Genomic DNA, 23,446 nt, shown 5'->3' with positions numbered 1-23,446 from the left:
AATGTCTGTTCTGGTGTGTTGGATGTGCCCTCGCTGGGCTGACGTGTTGTTGGCCCTGCAGGGCTGCTAGGTGAGCCTGGCCTTGCTGGGCTGTTGGGCGTGATGGGTTCGATTTCCTGGTCCGGCGTGGTGTCGTTGATCCTTTGGGTGTGTGTTGTGGGCTCGAAAAAGGTGGTGTCTGCTGTGGGTTGTTCAGGGCAGTCTGTGAACCGCAGCCTCTCTTGGTCGAGGTGCTTTCTGCAAATTTGTCCATTGTCTAGTTTGACAACAAACACCCTATTTCCGTCTTTAGCTATCACCGTGCCCGCGATCCACTTGGGACCATGTCCATAGTTTAGCACATACACAGGGTCATTCAGATCAATTTCCCGTGACACAGTGGTGCGACCATCGTTTACATTTTGTTGCTGCCGCCTGCTCTCTACCTGATCATGCAGGTTGGGGTGAACCAGCGAGAGTCTGGTTTTAAGTGTCCTTTTCATGAGTAGCTCAGCCGGGGGCACCCCTGTGAGTGAGTGGGGTCTCGTGCGGTAGCTGAGCAGTACTCAGGACAAGCGGGTTTGGAATGAACCTTCTGTGACTTGTTTAAGGCTTTGTTTGATGGTTTGTACCGCCCGCTCTGCCTGCCCATTGGAGGCTGGTTTAAACGGGGCCGGTTCATGAATTCTTTAAATTCGGCACTGGTGAAACATGGCCCGTTGTCACTGACCAGTATGTCAGGCAGGCCGTGGGTGGCAAACATGGCCCTCGGGCTTTCAATGGTGGCGGTGGTGGTGCATCCTGACATTATTTCACAATCAATCCATTTTGAAAAAGCATCCACCACCACCAGGAACATTTTACTGAGAAACGGGCCCGCATAGTCGACATGGATCCTTGACCGTGGTCTGGAGGGCGAGGACCACAAACTTAGTGGTGCCTCTCTGGGCGCGTTGCTCAACTGAGCACACATGCTGCATTACCGTACACAGGACTCTCAGTCAGAGTCGATACCGGGCCACTACACATGGGATCTGGCTATCGCTTTCATCATTACTATACCCGGGTGTGTGCTATGGAGATCCGAGATGAATGTCGAGTGCCCACCTTTGTATGTGGGCTGAGGCATTAGTATTTATCCCCTTGTTTTCAGCGAACAGGGATATGAGGGGCTTGTGATCGGTTTCCAGCTCAAATTTGAGGCCAAACAGGTACTGATGCATTTTCTTTACCCTGAACACACACACTAATGCCTCTTTCTCAAACATGCTGTAGCCCCTCTCGGTCTTAGACAAGCTCCTGGAGGCATAGGCGACAGGTTGCTACTTCCCCACAACGTTAGCTTGTTGTAATACACACTTGACTCCGTACGACGATGCATCACATGCTAGCACAAGTCTTTTACACGGGTTATACAATACAAGCAGCTTGTTGGAGCATAAAATGTTTCTTGCTTTCTCAAAAGTAATTACTTGGTTTTTTCCTCATACCCAGTTCTCATCTTTATGCAATAACACATGAGGGTGCTTAACCCCGGTCGGAAGTTACCAAAATAGTTGAGGAGTCCCAGGAACGACTGCAGCTCTGTGATGTTCTGTGGCCTGGGCGCATTCCTGATAGCCTCTGTCTTGGCGTCTGTGGGTCGAATGCCGTCCGCCGCGATCTTTCTCCCCAAAAACTGCACTTCTGTTGCCATGAAGATGCATTTCGACCTCTTCAGCCGCAGCCCTACGCGATCTAGTCGCTGGAGAACTTCCTCCAGGTTTTGTAGGTGCTCGACGGTGTCCCAAACCGTGACCAATATATTGTCCTGAAAAACCACCATGCATGGTACGGACTTGAGTAGGCTCTCCATGTTTCTCTGGAAGATCGCTGCAGCCGACCGAATTCCAAACGTGCATCTGTTGTAGATGAACAGTCCCTTGTGCGTGTTGATGCAGGTGAGGCCCTTCGAAGACTCCTCCAGCTTCTGCACCTGTAGGCCGAAGTCAGGTCGAGCTTGGTGAACGTCTTGCCTCCTGCCAGCGTCGCAAATAGGTCGACTGCTTTAGGTCGCGGGTATTGGTCCTATAGCGAGAAACGATTAATCTTTATAATCGCCGCAACTCCTGAACATGCCATCACTTTTGAGTACTGGAACAATTGGGCTGGCCCATTCGCTGAATTCCACTGGGGAGATGATGCCCTCATGTTGCAGCCTGTCCAGCTCAATTTCCACTCTCTCCCTCATCATGTGAGGTACTGCTCGCGCCTTGTGGTGAATAGGTCGTGTCTCTGGGGCCAAGTGGATTCGCACCTTCGCCCCGGAAAAGTTTCCAATGCCTGGCTCAAAAAGGGTAGGAAATTTGTTAAGAACCTGGGTACATGAGGCCTCATCGACATGTGATAGCGCTCGGATGTCATCCCAGTTCCAGCGGATTTTGCCCAGCCAGCTCCTTCCAAGCAGTGTGGGGCCATCGCCCGGGGCAGTTCATACACCGTGACCTTGACCATGGCGCTGCCCAGGACAGTGATAAGCTCTTTGGTGTACGTTCTCAGTTTCGTGTGGATGGAGCTCAGGGCTGGTCTGAGTGCCTTGTTGCCCCACAGTCTCTCAAACATCTTTTTACTCATGATGGATTGGCTAGCGCCAGTGTCCAGTTCCATGACTACGGGTAAGCCATTCAATTTTACATTTAGCATTATAGGTGGACATTTTGTCGAAAATGTGTGCACCCCGTGTACTTCAGCTTTGATCCACCATGGACCAATCTTCCTCTGCCACGTGGTGGTTAGCAGGATGAGCTGCAAGCTCGTTGGAGGTGCCCCATTGTTCCAGAGCTCTTGCAAACATACCCTTTGACGTGTCATGAATAGGCTGAATGGAAGCCTCCACAACACCAGAAAGGTGTGAATTGCCTTGCATTCATCCTTTGTTGGGGACTCTGAGTCATCTGGGTCACCTGAAGCCTGCTGGCAGTTGCAGACTTGTGGTTTCTGCCCTGTACATTTCTGCTCGCAAACACAGTTCCAGTTAATTTATGAACATTGCTAGCACTTGTGTGCTGAAAGATTTGTTTGGTGTTATCACTGGTGGACATAAACGCCTGTGCTATCGCAATGGCCTTACTGAGGGTCGGTGTCTCTACAGTCAAAAGTTTTTGTAGGATGGTCTCGTGGCCAATGCCCATGCAAAAAAGTCTCTGAGCATTTGCTCCAGGTAGCCGTCAAACTCACATTGTCGTGCAAGTCACCTTAGCTCGGCGACGTAACTCGCCACTTCCTGACCTTCAGATCGCTGGCACGTGTAGAACCGATACCTCGCCATCAGCACGCTCTCTTTCCGGTTAAGATGCTCCCAAACCAGTGTACACAGCTCCTCATATGACTTATCTGTGGGTTTCACTGGAGCCAGAAGATTCTTCATGAGGCTATAGGTCGGTGTCCCGCAGACCGTGAGGAGGACCGCTCTCTTTTTTGCAGCGCTTACTTCTCCATCCAGCTCGTTGGCTACAAAGTACTGGTCTAGCCGTTTGACATAGGCTTCCCAGTCCTCACCCTCCGAGAACTTCTCTAGGATGCCCACAGTTTGCTGTATCTTTGCGTTGGATTCGTATACTCGTCACCAGTTTTTGTGTTCCTAACACAGATGAAACTGTACACAGGGAGATTAAAGTAACAGTGACGTCAGTCTTTATCAAGACACTCCAGAGTGAGGACCAGGCCTTAGGGGCATGCTTATATATAGTGCTCCCAAGGGATGCTGGGATCCCTTGGGACTTCAGGGGATGAGCTCCCTGGTGGCGGAACATGGGAGTGCATGCTTTACAGATACACAACACTTTTTTCTTGACATCCATTGTTAGTGGCACAGAATTTAAAAGCTTCCACTCACCAGGAACAAGGTGGTAGAACCTTGAAAAGCACAGCACAGAACCCCGTTCCTGATTACGATCCACCGACTGCCATTTTTCCTGAGGGCCTTCACCAGGGCGGCCCTGACGACCACCTGTTTCGGGGGGAGCTTATTTATAATATACAAATCAGAACCCTGTGACAGTTGTAGGACCAAATGCAATTTTGAGGTGCGAACAGGCAAAGCATGATTCGTGTCGGCTCTACCAATTTTTACTAGGTGTTAGTGACCTAACGAGTGCTTCTTAAAAGAACTGCTGCACGCCTTTCAAAAATAAGTTAAATAAAGTGTTTTTTTGAAGATTTAAAGATGAATGCTCTTCCTGCCCCCCCCCTCCCCCCCACCCCCAGACTGGTCCAGCTCCCTCCCCCACGATTGCTCCACCCCCGGATTTCTAGTTTGATTCTATGGAGGAGCTATCGGATGTACCTCCGAATGGCCTGTGATCAACGTTCACAGCTCATTCAGAGTAAGCAAATGAAGCTCATCCTCAAAATTGCTTGGGCATTTTGCTAAGGACTTCGGGCCGATGGAACAATTGCTCCAACTGTTGCCCACCCACTTGAACTCAAAATCCCCCCCCATCAGTATGTTTATTGATTTATTATGCTTTATGACAAATCAGATTCTTTATTTTCATTAAAGTTTTTCTATTTAATTTTCTGGTAGCTACCCCTTTAAAAAAAAAATACCGTTTCTGTATCTTTTAAGGCATAATTATTTTTAAAGTACTGCTGTGACTTAATTTATCATCCAATGCCTCCCCTTTCCCATTTTCTGCTTCTCTGCAATTGGTCACAAGAGGTGTGTTAGCACAGGCCAGATTAACTCTTCCTCTGATTTATGTTCCTTCCCTGCCTTGGGAATGGACTGTGTTCATAGTCTTCTCTATCGATTCTTTTATGGTTGTTACCTTTATTCACACTGTGGGTTCTAGTCATAGTAAATAATTTAATTTACGTGGTAGTCATAATTCATTAGATACAGTTACTAGCTTTCAATAAAATTGACTATTTTAGTTTTTTTTTAAAGAATCCCTTTTGCCGAACTGATAATTGGGTTTCTCAGTTTGATAAAAAAAAATGTGTTTTCTTTGTTTTTACCTGTTTCACCACCTGTTGGTTTTTCAGGTGACACTTTTAAGCAGTTAGCTATGCATGACACCCCTGCTATAGTGTCCACACATAGATCTTCTTCCTTGGGGTGAGTCATTTATCTCAATATCTCCCTCTAGGTGCAAGGTATAATCCAGGTTTATAGATTCCTGAAAATGGTGATTGGTGGTTATAACCAATATGAAATTCAGGATATCTGGCCACTAATTTTTTGCATTGCCCCCAGTTTTTCCCAGAGAAAAGTACACAACACCTGAGCTCCCAGCAATAAATGCAAGTATTTTGCAGTGAAGATATTGATGCAATCACGTCAGGGAGAAATGTTCCTTTGTGATAGCTGAAATGAAAATTAAGTAAAGTCCATTGGTAATAGACACATAGGAACATTCAGACCATCATGCCTGATCTTCACCTCTACTCCATTTACTCACCTTTGTTCCATATCTCTTGATACCCTTACCTGACTAAAAGTCTATTGATCTCAGCCTTTGTTATCCTATGTCAACCTTACTGTTAATTACTCACTTTTGTTTCCTTTATATTACTGTGACTGGTGCTGAGTTGTTTCTTATTGGTTCTAGGAGTCTCTGAAAATATAATTAAATCTCTTTCCTGCCAAGAATTATGCATAAATTATGTAAATGTTATTATTTAAATAATAACCATGTCCTGGAGTCGGCATGGAAACTGTGGGGTCAAGTTTCAGCCTCAGTTACTCCTATTTTTTGGAGCAACTAGTTTAGAATGGAGCATCTTAAAAATTGCAATTCTCGGCATTTAATTTGCTCCAGTTCTAGTGAGTTAGAACAGTTTCATTTTAGAACAGATTTTTTTTTCAAAAGGGGGCGTGTCCAGCCACTTACGCCTGTTTTGCAAGTTTAGGCAGTAAAAACTTACTCCAAACTAACTTAGAATGGAGTAAGTGTAGATTTTTGTACGCTCAGAAAAACCTTGTCTACACTTGGAATTCAGGCGTAGGGAACGAGAGATGGAGGGGGGGGTGGGAGGGAAGTTTACAAACATTAAACACTTCACTTTTACAAATAAAGAGCCATCATCAATAATAAATGATAAATAAATCAATAAATAAACCAATAAATCAATCAAAAAATAATAATTAAAAAATCACTCAATAAATAAAAATTATTTCTACTCACCTACTGCAGCACCAGGGAGAAGAGGGGGGGGGGGAGAAGAAGAACGGGGGGGAAGACGAAGGCAGAAGAACGGGGGGACAGAAGAACGGGGCGGGGGGCAGAAGAAGAATGGAGGACAGAAGAACGGGGGGGGCAGAGGAACGGGGGCAGAAGAAGAACGGGGGGGGCAGAGGAACGGGGGCAGAAGAAGAACGGGGGGGGCAGAGGAAGAACGGGGGGGAGGGCAGAGGAAGAACGGGGGGGCAGAGGAAGAACGGGGGGAGAAGAAGAACGGGGGGGCAGAGGAAGAACGGGGGGGGAGGGCAGAAGAAGAACGGGGGGCAGAGGAAGAACGGGGGGGCAGAGGAAGAACGGGGGGGAGGGCAGAGGAAGAACGGGGGGGCAGAGGAAGAACGGGGGGAGAAGAAGAACGGGGGGGCAGAGGAAGAACGGGGGGAGAAGAAGAACGGGGGGGCAGAGGAAGAACGGGGGGGAGGGCAGAAGAAGAACGGGGGGGCAGAGGAAGAACGGGGGGGAGAAGAAGAACGGGGGGGCAGAGGAAGAACGGGGGGGAGGGCAGAAGAAGAACGGGGGGCAGAGGAAGAACGGGGGGGAGGGCAGAAGAAGAACGGGGGGCAGAGGAAGAACGGGGGGAGAAGAAGAACGGGGGGGCAGAGGAAGAACGGGGGGAGAAGAAGAACGGGGGGGCAGAGGAAGAACGGGGGGGAGGGCAGAAGAAGAACGGGGGGCAGAAGAAGAACGGGGGGGCAGAGGAAGAACGGGGGGGAGGGCAGAAGAAGAACGGGGGGCAGAAGAACGGAGGGGCAGAGGAAGAACGGGGGGGAGGGCAGAAGAAGAACGGGGGGAGAAGAAGAACGGGGGGGCAGAAGAACGGAGGGGCAGAGGAAGAACGGGGGGAGGGCAGAAGAAGAACGGGGGGAGAAGAACGGAGGGGCAGAGGAAGAACGGGGGGGAGGGCAGAAGAAGAACGGGGGGAGAAGAAGAACGGGGGGGCAGAAGAACGGAGGGGCAGAAGAACAGGGGGGCAGAAGAAGAACGGGCAGAAGAAGAACGGGGGGACAGAAGAAGAATGTGGGGGGGCAGAGGAACGGGGGGGCAGAAGAACGGGGTGGACAGAAGAAGAATGGGGGGGGCAGAAGAAGAATTGGGGACAGAAGAATGGGGGCAGAAGAAGAATTGGGGACAGAAGAACGGGGGGAAGAAGAAGAACGGGGCAGAAGAACGGAGGACAGAAGAACGGGGGGGGGAGAAGAAGAATAGGGGGACAGAAGAAGAATGAAAAAACGGGGGGACAGAAGAAGAATGGGGGGCAGAAGAAAACGGGGGGACAGAAGAACGGGAGTCAAGAAGAAGAACTGGGGGACAGAAGAAGAATGGGGGGGACTGAAGAAGAATGGGAGGGACAGAAGAAGAAAGGGGGGGACAGAAGAAGAAAGGGGGGGACAGAAGAATGGGGGGACAGAAGAAGAAAGGGGGGACAGAAGAATGGGGGGGCAGAAGAAGAAAGGGGGGACAGAAGAATGGGGGACAGAAGAAGAAAGGGGGGGACAGAAGAAGAAAGGGGGGACAGAAGAATGGGGGACAGAAGAAGAAAGGGGGGACAGAAGAATGGGGGACAGAAGAAGAAAGGGGGGGACAGAAGAATGGGGGGAACAGAAGAAGAATGGGGGGGCAGAAGAATGGGGGGGCAGAAGAACGGGGGGGGCAGAAGAACGGGGGGAGAAGAAGAACAGGTGGCAGAAGAACGGGGGGGAAGAAGAACGGGGGGGGGAGAAGAAAAACGGGGGAGGCAGAAGAAGAACGGGAGGACAGAAGAAGACGTCTCTTTGGGCGGAGCCCGCTCCCAGCGAGATGCGGGGCGGGCGGGCCCCGCCATCACCGCCGCCGAAGCTGGGCCCCACCGAGGACTTCGGGCGGGGCCCGCACGCAGACGACGCCAACGACTCTTCGGGGCTCGCCCCCAGCGAGAGGCCGGGCGGGTGGCCCCGCCACCGATGTAAGATGTGTCAAGCCACTCGGTCAGGGATAGGGGCAACGTCCCTTCGGCCTGGGATAGGGTCGTCGCCCGGGAGACGTGGCGTGCTGGGAGGGCCCGGAGCTACTGCGCATGCGCACAGCCTCCACTGCGCATGCGCGCAGCTGCCGGCACAGTTTTTGGGGCATGGCTGTAGCTCTGCCCCCAGCAGCTCCTGCTGCGCTGCATCGAGTTAGAAACGGGCCTACAGCTATCAGAGAATCGTGAGGTAAGTATTCGGTGCAATTTTTATTCTACAAATTGGCGGACCTCTCCAATGTGCGCCGTTCTAGCGGGAGTCCGAAACTTGAGCCCTGTGAGTGTACAGTAATTACATTATTTACCTACAATACGTACAAAACACATACTTTGGGAAATTGGAAAGCTGAGTGGCCTAATTGATCTCAGAATGCTCTGAGCAGAGGAGTAAAAGAAACATTCACTATAATGAAATGAAGAAATGTGAGTAATGTGCTGCAACAACTGCTGAATTACTCGGGTCAAACTCTCCTTTTAAATAACCTGATGGATTTGCTAGTTTAATTAATTTTTATGCAGCCCACAGCCCTATTTAGGACCAGTATCAATCAATGCCAGTAGTGTAGAGCTTTTCCTCTGTGGCTGATTTATCGTTGTTTGCAACTGATTTGAAATCACTCAGAAAATAGAGAAATACATAATTAGTCTAAAGGAAAACTGGTCATATAAGAGAACCTTGCCCTTCACAACCCCTCCCCGGCTGAATAAATAGCACTCCAGCTCCTCCTGGTCCCACAAAAATAATTTTACATTTATCATTTTTGATCCTCTTTGGCAGTGCCGCCGGGTAAAACTGGCCTGATCGTGCACCGCGTGTCTTCCTGATCAGCAATAGGGGTCCTGTGTACATCATAGGACCCTGATTTTCATATTAAAGGGGCCTACCATCTGAAGCAGGGTGCTCAGGCCGACCAGTGGTAGGCCCCTTTCAGGATGGTGCCAGCCAGATTGGGAGCCGGAACAGGGTGATAAATTTATCCCTGTGGTTTTCAAGGTGCTGGTTCCCCTATTTCCGTCTGCCGGAGCTATTGAAAAGCACCCCCATAAAATCAAATGTTCTATGGCAGATTATAGTTCATGTGCTGCTGTGACTATGGACATGTCATCAGTGGAAAACAAGGGCTTAGATTTGAAGAATTTAACTTGTAACGCTAGAATGATATTTTGTAATCTTGTTAGTTTACCTAAGGAGTCAGTGAGAAATTTCATAAAACTTTATCTTCCTGAGCACTTTACCGTGGCCATTATTCACTTCCCTCAAAAGATTGATTATGTTGGCTTGAATCCATGACAGTGCAGAATGCGTATGTGACCTGCTGATAGTGTAGGCTCAATGAGAAAAGGCTATTTTGCCCATTCCAGCATATGCTCTTTTGACAAGTTGAAATGAGACCTCTAAGTTATAGGTCATTCTATACTGTAAAATCACATCCGTTGGGAACTGGATTAAAACTGCCCAAAACTCACTAAGAACATAAGCCCTTTCTTTCTCTGTAGTTAGAGGATGGAACAGTTATCTCCCTACACACGAGAAGTCACCCCTCCTGAGAAGGCCAGTTAGAAAGTCCCTCTAATCCTCCTGCTCTTCTCTTTTGACTCTCTCTCTCTCTATTTATATATATATGATTGCATATTAACCCCACGTAACCAAGTAGTGTGTGATAAATTATATCTGAAACAAACATTTTTGTTTGACTTAATAAATAGCTTTGCTATAATAAACTTATGAAATTATGTTCCCAGCATAAGGTTTCAAGTGCTGGAAATGTGAATTTGTAGAAACTACCTTTAAGTCACTTTCTGCACTCCATCTGAACTTGATTAATGAAAAGGTTTATGGCACGCAAGAACAAAACATGAAATAAAGGCCAGGCCTGTGCTACAGAAGGTCTCTCAAGTACAATGGACCAAAGACAACAGTACAACAGTACTGGAAATGTAGAACAGCAGCTGTAATTACAGAAGCTTGAAAAGATGAAGTGGTTGTAATTTAAAAAATCCCAAAAATATATATTACACAATAACATGCTTAAACTTACCTAATGATTTGTTTTATCTTTTTTAGTACCTTCATTAAAGTTTTTATTTCAAGGCACAGTTTGTCTCAAAAGTCTAGGCTTTGGCTGGACATTTTTATCTCAGAACAGTTGGAGAGAGCTTTCAACAGTGCATTCTAGCATGTGCAGTTTGCAGGAAGTCCCATCGTGCAATCTGTACATCAGCAGGAGTTGAAGGATAGAGAGTTATATCTTCTCATCCTGTGAGCATTTGAAAATAGCTTTGCTTTTTGCATAACACTTTGAAAGAAACTGCAAATTGAATTCTTAAAGAAATGTTTCAGGTAAGTGCTGAAATTCATTGAGAAATGTTTTATTCTGTTAGGGACTGCTCAGACAAAAACAACTGTGACCAGCAGACATATGATTAGCAGCACCTATAATTGTGGTTTCCTTGTTGACAATTAGAAAAGAAAAAAGAATATCCCATCATAGGCAGTCCCTTGGAATCGAGGAAGACTTGCTTCCATTCTTAACATAAGTTTTTAGGTGGCTGTACAGTCCAATACAAGAACCACAGTCTCTGTCACAAGTGGGACAGATAGTCGTTGAGGGAAGGGGTGGGTGAAACTGGTTTGCCGCACGCTCTTTCTGCTGCCTGCACTTAAGTCCTGCATGCTCTCGACGACGAGACTCAAGGTGCTTAGTGCCCTCCCGGATGCGCTTCCTCCACTTAGGGCAGTCTTTAGTCAGGGTCTCCAAGGTGTCAGGAGGGACGTTGCACTTTATCAGAGAGGCATTGAGGGTGTCCTTGTAATGTTTCCGCTGCCCACCTTTGCCTCATTTGCCGTGACGGAGTTCTGAGTAGAGCGCTTGCTTTGGGGGCCTCGTGTCTGGTATGCGGACTATGTGGCCTGCCCAGTGGAGCTGATCAAGTGTGGTCAGTGCTTCAATGCTGAGGATGTTGGCCTGGTCGAGGACGCTAATGTTGGTGCGTCTTTCCTCCCAGGGGATTTGAACATAAGAACATAAGAAATAGGAGCAGGAGTAGGCTATACGGCCCCTCGAGCCTGCTCCGCCATTTAATATGATCATGGCTGATCCGATCATGGACTCAGGTCCACTTCCCTGTCCGCTCTCCATAACCCCTTATTCCCTTATCGTTTAAGAAACTGTCTATTTCTGTCTTAAATTTATTCAATGTCCCAGCTTCCACAGCTCTCTGAGGCAGCGAATTCCACAGATCCACAACCCTCTGAGAGAAGAAATTTCTCCTCATCTCAGTTTTAAATAGGCAGCCCCTTATTCTAAGATTATGCCCTCTAGTTCTAGTCTCCCCTATCAGTGGAAACATCATCTCTGCATCCACCTTGTCAAGTCCCCTCATAATCTTATACGTTTCCATAAGATCACCTCTCATTCTTCTGAATTTCAATGAGTAGAAGCCCAACCTACTCAACCTTTCCTCATAAGTCAACCCCCTCATCTCCGGAATCAGCCTTGTGAACCTTCTCTGAACTGCCTCCAAAGCAAGTATATCCTTTCGTAAATAGGGAAATGAAGACTGCACGCAGTATTCCAGGTGTGACCTCACCAATACTCTGTACAACTGTAGCAAGACTTCCTTGCTTTTATACTCCATCCCCTTTGCAATAAAGGCCAAGATTCCATTGGCATTCCTGATCACTTGCTGTACCTGCATACTATCCTTTTGTGTTTCATGCACAAGTACCCCCAGGTCCCGCTGTACTGCAGCACTCTGCAATCATTCTCCATTTAAATAATAACTTGTTCTTTGATTTTTTTTCTGCCAAAGTGCATGACCTCACACTTTCCAACATTATACGCCATCTGCTAAATTTTTGCCCACTCATCCTTTTGCATATTTGTTGTGTCCTCCTCACACATTGCTTTTCCTCCCATCTTTGTATCGTCAGCAAACTTGGCTACGCTACACTGGGTCCCTTCCTCCAAGTCGATAATAGATTGTAAATAGTTGGGGTCCCAGCACTGATTCCACTGGTTACTGATTGCCAACCCGAGAATGAACCATTTATCCCGACTCCCTGTTTTCTGTTCAATCCTCTATCCATGCTAATATATTACCCCCAACCCTGTGAATTTTTATCTTGTGCAGTAACCTTTTATGTGGCACCTTGTCAAATGCCTTCTGGAAGTCCAAATACACCACATCCACTGGTTCCCCTTTATCACCCTGTTTGTTACATCCTCAAAGAATTCCAGCAAATTTGTCAAACATGACTTCCCCTTCATAAATCCATGCTGACTCTGCCTGACCGAATTTTGCTTATCCAAATGTCCTGCTACTGCTTCTTTAATAATGGACTCCAACATTTTCCCAACCACAGATGTTAGGCTAACTGGTCTATAGTTTCCTGCTTTTTGTCTGCTCCTTTTTTAAATAAGGGCGTTACATTTGCAGTTTTTCAATCTGCTGGGTCCTCCCCAGAATCCAGGGAATTTTGGTAAATTACAACCAATGCATCCACAATCCCTGCTGTTACTTCTCTTAAGACCCTAGGATGCAAGCCATCAGGTCCAGGGGATTTATCCACCTTTAGTCCCATTATCTTACTGATTACCACCTCCTTAGTGATTGTGATTGTGTTAAGTTCCTCCCTCCCTATAGCACCTTGACTATCCCCTGTTGGATCTTGCGGAGACATCGTTGGTGGTATTTCTCCAGCGACTTGAGGTGTCTACTGTACATGGTCCATGTTTCTGAGCCATACAGGAGGGCAGGTATTACTACAGCCCTGTAGAGCTTTAGAGCTGAGCTTGGCTGCAGTCTTGAGGGCCTGGTCTTCAAACACTCTTTTCCTCAGGCAGCCGAAGGTCGCACTGGTGCACTGGAGGCGGTGTTGGATCTCGTCATCAATGCCTGCTCTTGTTGATAGGAGGCTCCTGAGATATGGGAAGTGGTCCACATTATCCAGGGCCGCACCGTGGATCTTGATGACTGGGGGACAGAAAAATGAATATAAGGATGCTTTTGTAATCAAAACTGAGAGCTCCCGGAGTCCAACATGGTGCGTACCCAGGTTCCAGGGTAGGGGATATCATGAATATCCTCTCCAAAAGGATTTGGAGAGAGAAGGGGAACAGTTGTGATTCATATTGGAAGCAATGATCTAGGAAGAAATAGAATTGAAGTCCTTCAAAGGGAGTTTCAGCAATTAGGCGCTAGATTAAAGGGCGGGACCATGTGGGTAGTATCACAGGATTACTCCTAGTGCATGCCCTAATCTGTACAGAAATAGTAAGGTAAGGGAGTTAAATGTAATGCTGATGACATGATGTAGTAGGGGATTCCTGAGACACAGAGTGATTCTGGTGAACAAATGGTCTGTACAGTATGGATGGGCTTCACCATCATGAGTCGAGGAACAATGTTCTCGCTGGTCAATTAACTAATGCTTCAGAGTGGGGCAATTTAAATAATACTGCAGGGGGAAAGAGAAAAAAATTAGAAAGGAATATAAAAGGGAAAATATTGTAGGAAATGTGTTTTCAGATTTATTTCAAGAAAAGCTAGAGGACAAATTTCAAAAGTTTTATTCAGATAAAATTCACTTTGAGCATTATTTTAAAACAGACAGGCTGTGTGTCTGTGTGAAAGGGAGAGTCAGAGGAAAATGACAGACTGTACCGATTGCAATTTGCAGTAATGTTAGACCAAAGGATCCTCCCATACTGCTAAACTCTAGCAACCCCATCCCAGTTCTGTCAAAGCCCAGAACCAGTTCCCAGTGCTACCAAAGTAAAAGACCGCCCCCAGTGCAGATAAACCCATTCCTGTTGCCTATAACTGCTACGTAACAAGGGACCAAAAATCTGCTGGGTGGGGTCCATCTGGGTGTAAGTGGCATGCTGCACCAGCCTGGGACCTCTGCCAAAGTTCTCAGGGTCAGGAATGTCTTTGTAAGGGGCAGCTTTAAAATGTAAAAATATGAAATTCGGTATTTTTTCTATGGGGTCCCACTCTGCCATTTGCTAGAATAGCATGCCTGGTGTCTCCAGAGGTTCTCACTGGGTCAAAGGCATGGAAACTCCTGATATAGGAAGTACTTTTCTCAACTTAGTCCTCTCTTACATCACTGGCCTTCTTTGGTGGGTTAGTACAGGCTCTGTCCCCAACAAGGCTGAGTGGGAACTCCCGTGCCAGTGAATTGACCCAGCGAACCTGGGCCCGATCTGAATTCTGGTCTCTTTGTACTCCCACCTAAGTTAAGATAGGAGTGAACCAGAAGGGTCACAGATTTTTAGTCCCCATGTATCTTAACTCCAATTGTTACGTCTCACATACCATCTTAATTGTATTCTCAGCTTCAAAACTGGTAAGTGATAAAAATTAAATATATGTAAAGGAATTTATATATATATAGGTAACAATCTCCAAAGCATGGGAGATCTGCTGGTCCTTTAAAAATAGTTTTATGAAGGCAGTAACAGAATGTTTAGATTCATTTTGAAACTGATTCCCCTGGAATGGAAGCACGCTGGGAAGGTTAATGCTATGGGAAGCAATTTTCAACTGCCATCCGTTGCGTTTACCAGGCTTCTGGCATTTGAAAAGGGCAGGGAATGACTGGCTGCTCCTTTAATGCCGCAGGCTATGATGCAATTTTTACATGGGTTATGTAAATGGGCCTCCAGAACTCTCACCTGAAACAGATGGAGGCTGCTTTCATCTGCAACTCAGGGTCCTATGCCAGTTGTAGGATCCCATTTGCAATTTTCAAGTACAAGTACAAACATTTGTACCGTGTGGTGAGCGGCTTAACCAGCGGTCATTAAAAGGAATACTGAAGGCCGGTCCAAAGTCGGCCTAGGACATTTTTTGGGAGGAATTGTTATGGGACCAGGAAGAGCAGAGATGCTGCCACCATTGGGTATGCACTCCCCAACCCCCCTTTTACTACTGACCTCTGGCCAACGTTCCCTTTAAGCTGCGTGGCCGTGCAACGCTCTGCAGGTCCCGTGCAGCCAGTGAGCCGGCTTTTAAATAGGGGAACCACGCATGCGCGGAAATTTGAATGGCCCCACAGCCCATTAAAAGAGCTGCACGGGCCACAAAAAAAATGAGAGGGAACATTGCCTCTGGCTCAGCTGACTCATGGAGCCATTGGATTTTTAGTCCTGGTTTTGGTGAGCTGCCCACTGGTGCTCGTTGAATGCTGGCAACATGCCAACTGTGATCTAATGAGACCGGAACCCAAAAATGGTTCAAGACTCCCGCTGAAGGGTTTGGGTGGGTGCAGTGGACGCACCATTGACCTCACACCCGTTTTGGCATATGTTTAAAATCACTTCATGTTAACTCTATTGAGCTGGAACTGGTGAAATATGATTCACTACAAAGAGAGAATGTTAGCATCCTCATCCTGATGTCGTTTAACAGTGCAATACTTTATACCAGATGGTAGAAGTTGGAAATTCACTACACAATCATCTCAAATCTATATAAAGTTCAAGCTGAAAGAATATAGCACTAGAAGTGGGAACAAGTTGATTCAAATAATTTTATGTAAAGAAAGCAAAAAGAATGTTGTTTAATATTATTAATATATGGTTAAAATTTGCCAATTTCACTCTACAAACTCTTAGAGTAATTGCATTGAGTGGATTTGAAACAATCAATAGAACTTAGAGTAAAAAGCTACAACACCATTAGCAAAATGTCTAACAGAATGTGGCAGAATTATCCTTTCTGGGCATGGCCAGGCTATTTGGATGGTAAAAATATGGTAGTTATGCACAGTATTGGCCAAAGCATAGAATGCCATTATTTATATTTCAATATGCTGTTGATGCAAGTAAGTCGATCAATTGAATGCAAGATAAATAACAGAAATTAAAAATATTCTTGGTGTTGTTCAGACTGGTTCAACTAACTATAAAAGGCTATTATATTATTCCATCACTATGTACTAGTATGCTAGGCAGTTATCTAAATAGGCTGACTCTCATTAATCTTTACTGGTCCACCCTTTGTTGTTGATGTCAGTCAGATTTCCTTGGCAGGATTAGTGAGGCAGACATGAATGGCATTATATTTGCCACTCCTGTCAGAAGCTGAGTCTGTAGAAGATCCCGTTACTGATCTTTCCTTGCAAAGTTTAATTCCAAGTAGCACTCAGAGTTTTCCTATAAAGGTCATCAGTAATGAAATTACCAGCTAACCATTCCCCATGTCAGCCTAGAAATTCTGTGATCCTTATCGGGGAAAGTGGCAGATTTGCATTGGGACATGGGGATCAGGATTTGGGATGAGATTCAGATATTCCAGTGTTCCTTCTCTTATATAAAGCCCAGTAAACTCTGATGGAAGTGGGGGGTGGGTGTAAGAAACGGTTGCCCTCAATGTGGTGAATGCGTGAAAATGATGCGATATTGACTGAATGATGTCTCTATCATGAATCCCGTCATTTATGCCTGTACTACACCTGACTTGACCCAGCCTCACCTGGTTCCATCCTTATCTATCCAGTCGTAGCCAGAGAATCACCTGCAATGACTTCTCATCCCGCTCCCGTACTGTTACCTCTGGTGTCCCCCAAGGATCTATCCTTGACTCCCTCCTATTTCTTATCTACATGCTGTTCCTCGGTGACATCATCCAAAAACACAGCATCAGTTTCCAAATGTATGTTGACGACACCCAGCTCTACCTCAACATGATCTCTCCCGACCCTTCCAATATCTCTAAATTGTCAGACTGCTGGTCCGACATCCAGTACTGGATGAGCAGAAATTTCCTCCAACTAAATATTGGGAAGACCAAAGTCATTGTCTTCGGCCCCCGGCACAAACTACTTTCCCTAGCCATCGACTCCATCCCTCTCCCTGACAACTGTCTGAGGCTGAACCAGACTGTTCACAACCTTGGTTTCATATTTGAGCCAGAGATAAGCTTCTGACCATATCTATGCCATCACTAAGACCGCCTATTTCCACTCCGTAATATCGCTCGACTCCACCCCTGCCTCAGCTCATCTGCTGTTGAAATCCTTATCCATGCCTTGTTACCTCTAAACTTGACTACTCCAATGCACTCCTGGCTGGTGTCCCACATTCTAATCTATGTAAACTTAAGGTCATCCAAAACTCTGCTACCCATGTTCTAACTCGCACCAAGTCCCATTCACCCATCATCCCTGTGCTCACTGGCCTACATTGGCTCCTGGTTAAACAATGCCTCAATTTTTAAATTCTCATCCTTGTTTTCAAATCCTTTTATGGCCTCGCCCCTCCCTCTCTCTGTAAACTTCTCCAGTCCTACAACACTCTCAGATATCTGTGCTTCTCCAATTCTGGCCTCTTAATCACCCCTGATTTTAATTGCTCCACTTTTTGTGGCCATGCCTTCAGTTGTTAAGGCCCTAAGCTCTGGCATTCCCTCCCTAAATCTATTTGCCTCTCTATATCTCTTTCCTCCTTTAAGACGCTCCGTAAAACCTACCTCTTTGACCATCCTAATTTCTCCTTATGCGGCTCAGTGTCAAACTTTGTGTGATAACGCTCCTGTGAAATGCCTTGGGACATTTTGCTACATTAAAGATGCTATATAAATACTTGTTGTTGTTTCCTGGTCAAAGCAAGGCTTCCTTGCCACTGCAGGTGAATGGGAAGCCTCATCCTGTATCCTGCCAGTTACCTGAGCAGTTATCCGAGGAGGCTGACTGGAAAGTTCACACAAGCTGTCATCAGGAGTTAGGGCAGCACCATAAGGGCAGACTTTTGCCATGATACTTGTGCTGGGTCCTGGATCTGTCTACCCACAAATCAATCCGAGGGCAGACATGATGGTCACGTTTGGATCATGCAGACCATGAAAGCCACTTGGAAGCCACTCAAGGTCTGAGGGTAGGTAATCAGTGCCTCCACTTTAGAAGCACTAATTGGTCTTGAGGCCTTCCTATTGGGCTGGATGGATGCAGAGGTTTCTGGAACTTCCACTCGCTCTTGCTAACTTTGCATTGCTTTGAATCCATCTCAGATATTGGCAGCGAGGATGACGTTGGACTTCTCATTAACACCTGCCACCTGCCTTCAGTCCTCTGAAATGCTCCTCAGTGCCTCCACATAAATGTGATGCTCATCAAGCATTCTTCTTTTTAGAACAGGACCTCCAAGATCTGAGTCCGCAGGCTGTAAAGCCAGAGGTTGAACTCTGCAGCACATCTGCCCGCCCTATCAGACTCCACTCTCACCTCGGATTGCTCTGCCACCATCACATTTGTTTCTCACTGAGTAACAAATCCTCATTGCAGCTTCCTAGACCTCTGCTGGTGGATTCCTCTGGGCTGGTGATTGAGACAGAAACATGACAGTGCTGGTGATGATGCGGTTTATAGGGCAGAGGTGGAAGGACGCTGCTCACTCTTACCTTCACTCTCCTCCTCTGTGGCATCTTGTTGTGACTTATCTAAGGAGGGAAACAAAAGGAAATGTTTTAGGAGTGTAGCCTGCTTACTGGATATCTCATCAGTTACATTTACATAGAATATGTAGCACAGAAACAGGCCATTCAGCCCAACAGGTCTATGCTCCACAGGCTCGTCCCACCCCTCTTCATTTAACCCTGTCAGAATAGTCTTCTATTCCTTTCACCCTGATGTACTTATCTAGTTTACCCTTCAGGAGAAGGGGGAGCCAATCTTGCATCAGTGCTAGGTGTCCCCAAACCATAATTATGGCAATATCTTGATGGTCCTGACAAACCTGCAGCTGCCACTGGCCCTCCAACTGTGGTGGAGGCACTTGATTGGATAAATATTGATAAAGAGGTTTTGGAAAGGCTGGCGGTGCTTAAAGTAGACAAATCAACAGGAACGGATGGGATGCATCCTAGGATGCTGAGAGAATTGAGAGCGGAAATCGTGCAGGTAATAGCAATGATCTTCCAATCCTCCATAGATACGGAGGTAGTGCAAGAGGACCGGAGAATTGCAAATGTTACACCATTGTTCAAAAAAGGGTGTAAAGATAAACCCAGCAACTACAGGTCAGTCAGTTTAACCTCGGTAGTGGGGAAGCTTTTAGAAACAGCGATCAGGGTCAAAATTAACAGTCACTTGAATAGGGATGGATTAATTAAGGAAAGCCAGCACGGATTTGTTAAAGGCAAGTCGTGTTTAACCAACTTGATAAAGTTTTTTGATGAGGTAACAAAGAGGGTTGATGAGAATAATGCGGTTGATGTGATGTACATGGATTTTCAAAAGGTGTTCGACAAAGTGCCACATAATAGGTGTGTCAGAAAAGTTGATGCCCATGGAATAAAAGGGACAGTGGTAGCATGGATAAGAACTTGGAGAAGTGACAGGAAATAGAGAGTAGCGGTAAGGTGAACGGTTGTTTTTTGGACTGGAGGAAGAGTGGTGTTCCCCAGGGGTCGGTTCTAGGACTACTGCATTTCGTGATTATATATTAATGATTTGGACGTGGGTGTACAGGGCACAATTTCAAAATTTGCAGATGACACAAAACTTGGAAGTATAGTGAACAGTGAGGAGGATAGTGATAGACTTCAGAAAGACACAGACAGGCTGGTGAAATGGGCGGACACGTGGCAGATGAAATTTAATGCAGAAAAGTGTGAAATGATAGATTTTGGTAGAATGAGGAAAGGATGTGTAAACTAAATGGTACAATCCTAAAGGAGGTGCACGAACAGAAAAACCTGGGGGTATGTGTGCATAACGTGTTGAAGGTGGCAAGGCAGATTGAGAAAGTAGTTAAAAAGGCTTACGGGATCCTGGGCTTCATAAACTGAGGTATAGAGTACAAAAGTGTGGAAATTATAATGAACCTTTATAAAACACTAGTTCGGCTTCAACTGGAGTATTGTGTCCAATTCTGGGCACCACAATTTAGGAAGGATGTGAAGACGTTAGAGAGAGTGCAGAAAGATTTATGAGAATGGTTCCAGGGATGAGAGACTTCAGTTACATGGATAGACTGGAGCAGAGACGATTGAGAGGAGATTTGATAGAGGTGTTCAAAATCGTGAGGGGTCTGGACAGAGTAGATAGAGAGAAACTGTTTCCTTCGGCAGAGGGGTTGAGAACCAGAGGACACAGATTTAAGGTGATTGACAAAAGAACCAAAGAAGTGTAAGAAAATACTTTTTTCAATTCAGCGAGTGCTTGGGATCTGGAATGCACTGCCTGAAAGAGTGGTGGAGGCAGACTCAATCTTATCTTTCAAAAGGGAGTTGGATAAGTATCTGAAGGAGAAAAAAAATTCAGGGCTATATGGAAAAGGCAATGGAGTGGAACTACCTGAGAGTCGGCACAGGCTCGACGTGCCGAATGGCTTTCTTCCGTGCTGTAACCTGTCATGGATCCTACATGGTTAAAGCTTGTACGATCACAAGGTGTGCCACCAGAGGGCACCGCAGTGGGAGACTTGTAGGTTACCTGAAAAGGTGTGCCAGGCCTAGTATAAAAGGCAGGCCACCAGGTGTGATCCTCACTCTGGAGTTAGCAATAAAGGACTAAGGTCACTACAGTTCAAGTACAGCACATTGTCTCGTGGAGTAATTATCAAAGCATCTAAAGACATAACAATTGGCGACGAGATTACAAACCTTCACGCGAAAATGGCTACCTTTGGTACGTTGCAGGAGTTCGCCAATGGTGATGCTTGGGACGCCTTTATGGAGAGGTTCGACCATTTCTTCACAGCAAATGGCTTGGCAGGTGACAATCCGGCCACACTGGCTGATAAGCGCAGAGCTATCCTGCTAACCAGTTGTGGGCCCACTGTCTATGGCCTCGTCAGGGACTTGCTGGCACCAGTGAAGACAATGACCAAGACATATGATGAGCTTGTAACGCTGATCCAAGAACATCTCAAGCCCAAAGAGAGCATCCTCACAGCCAGACACTGGTTTTACACCCACCGACGACCTGAAGGTCAGGAAATCGCAAAATATGCTGCAGACCTCAGGAGGCTGGCAGCACCGTGTGATTTCGGCGACCACCTCACTGAAGCACTGTGGGATATCTTTGTCATTGGAATCGGCCACGAGGGCCTTCTTCATGAGCTACTGTCTGTGGATACCACAGTCACACTGCAGAAGGCCATCTCCATGAGCCAGACATTTATGACCTCGACCTGCAGCTCAAGGCAGATGACTCATCCTCAGGACTCAAACCCGGCAAGTACTGTGCACAGAGGCTCGACTGTAGAACGTGAACCTTCTCAGGGAAGAGAGAACAGGCCCCTGAGTCGCTTAACTCAGAGTCCACCGAGGGGGCTAACCGAGTAGCTCCATGCTGGCATTGCGGAGGGAATCACAGGCTCACCAGTGCCGCTCTAAAGACTATGTGTGTAAAAGCTGCAGCATAAAGAGCCACCTCCAGCGAATGTGTAAAAGAAATATGACTCACTGTGTTGATGAAGAGTCTGCAGATGGCCATGAATCCAGCGCGGATTATGAAATGATAGTCAGAGAGGCAGCTCAGCCCCACGATGAGGTATATGGCATGTTTACCTGCACCACTGAGTGTTCCCCGTTGAGGATGGAAGTTTAGATAAATGGCATTCCAGTCTTCATGGAAGTGGACACGGGAGCGAGCCAGTCAGTAATGAATCAAGAAGCCTTTGAGAGGCTATGGGACAATCAAACTGAACGACCCAAGTTGGTCCCGGTTCAGGCAAAGCTGCGCACCTACACCAATGAACTTATCCCAGTCGTTGGTAGTGTGGATGTAAAGGTACACCATGATGGTGCGGTGCACAAGTTATCTCTGTGGATTATTGCAGGTGATGGACCAACGCTATTCGGAAAAAGGAGGATGGAGACGATCCATTGGAGTTGGGAAGATTTCATCCCTCCAGCGATCGACGTCCCCTGCGCTCAGAGGCAAAGCAAGCCCTCACTTGAGGGTGGACCCGGCACCAGAGAGCAGGCCAGCACAGCACCCGAGGCACAGACCGCTCAGCATGACTGCGTGGAGATGATCTAGCTGAGACGACCCGAACGCACCTTCCAGGCTCCAGTGGCAGGACTCCGGAGGAAGAAAATTGGATCCAAAGGCGACTTCCCAGCTTCGGTGGCAGAACCCGGGGAGAAGAGGATCACCGCAGTCGACATCGTGGATAGAGGAAAGATGGCGCCCAAACCGCGAGGTAATGCGCTGAAGAAAAAGATGGCGGTGACCAGATCATGAGGTGCAGCGCTGATGGAGCAACACGTGGCACAACGAAGAAGAGGATTGGGGTAAAGATAGCAAGGCTCTCTTAAAGGAGGCCTGCAACCCACCACACTTAAAGGGATAGTTCCACACTCTCAATCAATGTAAGAGCAACTGTGAGTCAGATGTAAATTGTGTAATTGATGATCAGAGTTGTGTACATGCAATAAGCAAAAAAAAGTCGCGTGATCCCGATCGGAGCTGCAGGTTATTTACTATGAGTAATGAAACGTTGTGCAATGTAGGATTTCAACTGCATTCAGTCAATGAGGTGGGCAAACACCCATCAGGAACACACAGATCCAGCGAGCTACCCAATGCAGTAGCCTGCGTCCCTGGGATCAGATTTATGCACCATGGACCCTATCACCACCAAGGCCATACCCAGGAACGAAGGGTCACCCGCAACAGTTCTCCCAAATGGGAGCGGGACCAGCCAGGATCCCAAACCAAATAACGCCCAGGCAAGCGAGTCAGCAGTTCCCTGTACACTGCTGGACGACTGTTCCTCAGGGAGCAGCAGCGACCCGGGGCGCAAGGAGAGGACAGGGAGGTCACAGGCATCTGTGAACCTGCCCGACGTCCGCAGAGCAGGCAACTTGATAGTCTACCTGGACACCATCCAGCAGTCCTGGCACTAGTTTGTCCTCACACACCGGCGCTGACCCCAGCACTAACTCCAAGAATATTCCAAGCATGTACCACGAATGCAATACTGCAAATGCAATTTTTTTTTGGACTTGAAGGTATATAGAAACATAGAAAATAGGTGCAGGAGTAGGCCATTCGGCCCTTCTAGCCTGCACTGCCATTCAATGAGTTCATGGCTGAACATTCAACTTCAGTACCCCATTCCTGCTTTCTCGCCATACCCCTTGATCCCCCTAGTAGTAAGGACTTCATCTAACTCCTTTTTGAATATATTTAGTGAATTGGCCTCAACAACTTTCTGTGGTAGAGAATTCCACAGGTTCACCACTCTCTGGGTGAAGAAATTCCTCCTCATCTCGGTCCTAAATGGCT

At 46.9% G+C, this 23,446-nt stretch overlaps 1 protein-coding gene across 1 annotated transcript in view; it reads left to right on the top strand.

Annotated features, from left to right (window-relative positions):
* Positions 1–8,301: 8,301 nt before the first annotated feature.
* LOC139262950 (A disintegrin and metalloproteinase with thrombospondin motifs 2-like) overlaps positions 8,302–23,446 on the top strand; it is a 407,016-nt gene continuing 391,871 nt past the window's right edge. The window contains exon 1 of the mRNA XM_070878308.1: positions 8,302–8,389. The gene's annotated coding sequence lies outside the window, so the exon portion shown is untranslated. The remainder of the gene's footprint in view (positions 8,390–23,446) is intronic.

This window comes from Pristiophorus japonicus, chromosome 4, assembly GCF_044704955.1.
Source record: "Pristiophorus japonicus isolate sPriJap1 chromosome 4, sPriJap1.hap1, whole genome shotgun sequence".
NCBI lineage: Eukaryota > Metazoa > Chordata > Chondrichthyes > Pristiophoridae > Pristiophorus > Pristiophorus japonicus.
Note: the sequence above shows the minus strand (reverse complement) of the source record. Positions and strands in the feature narration are given on the sequence as shown.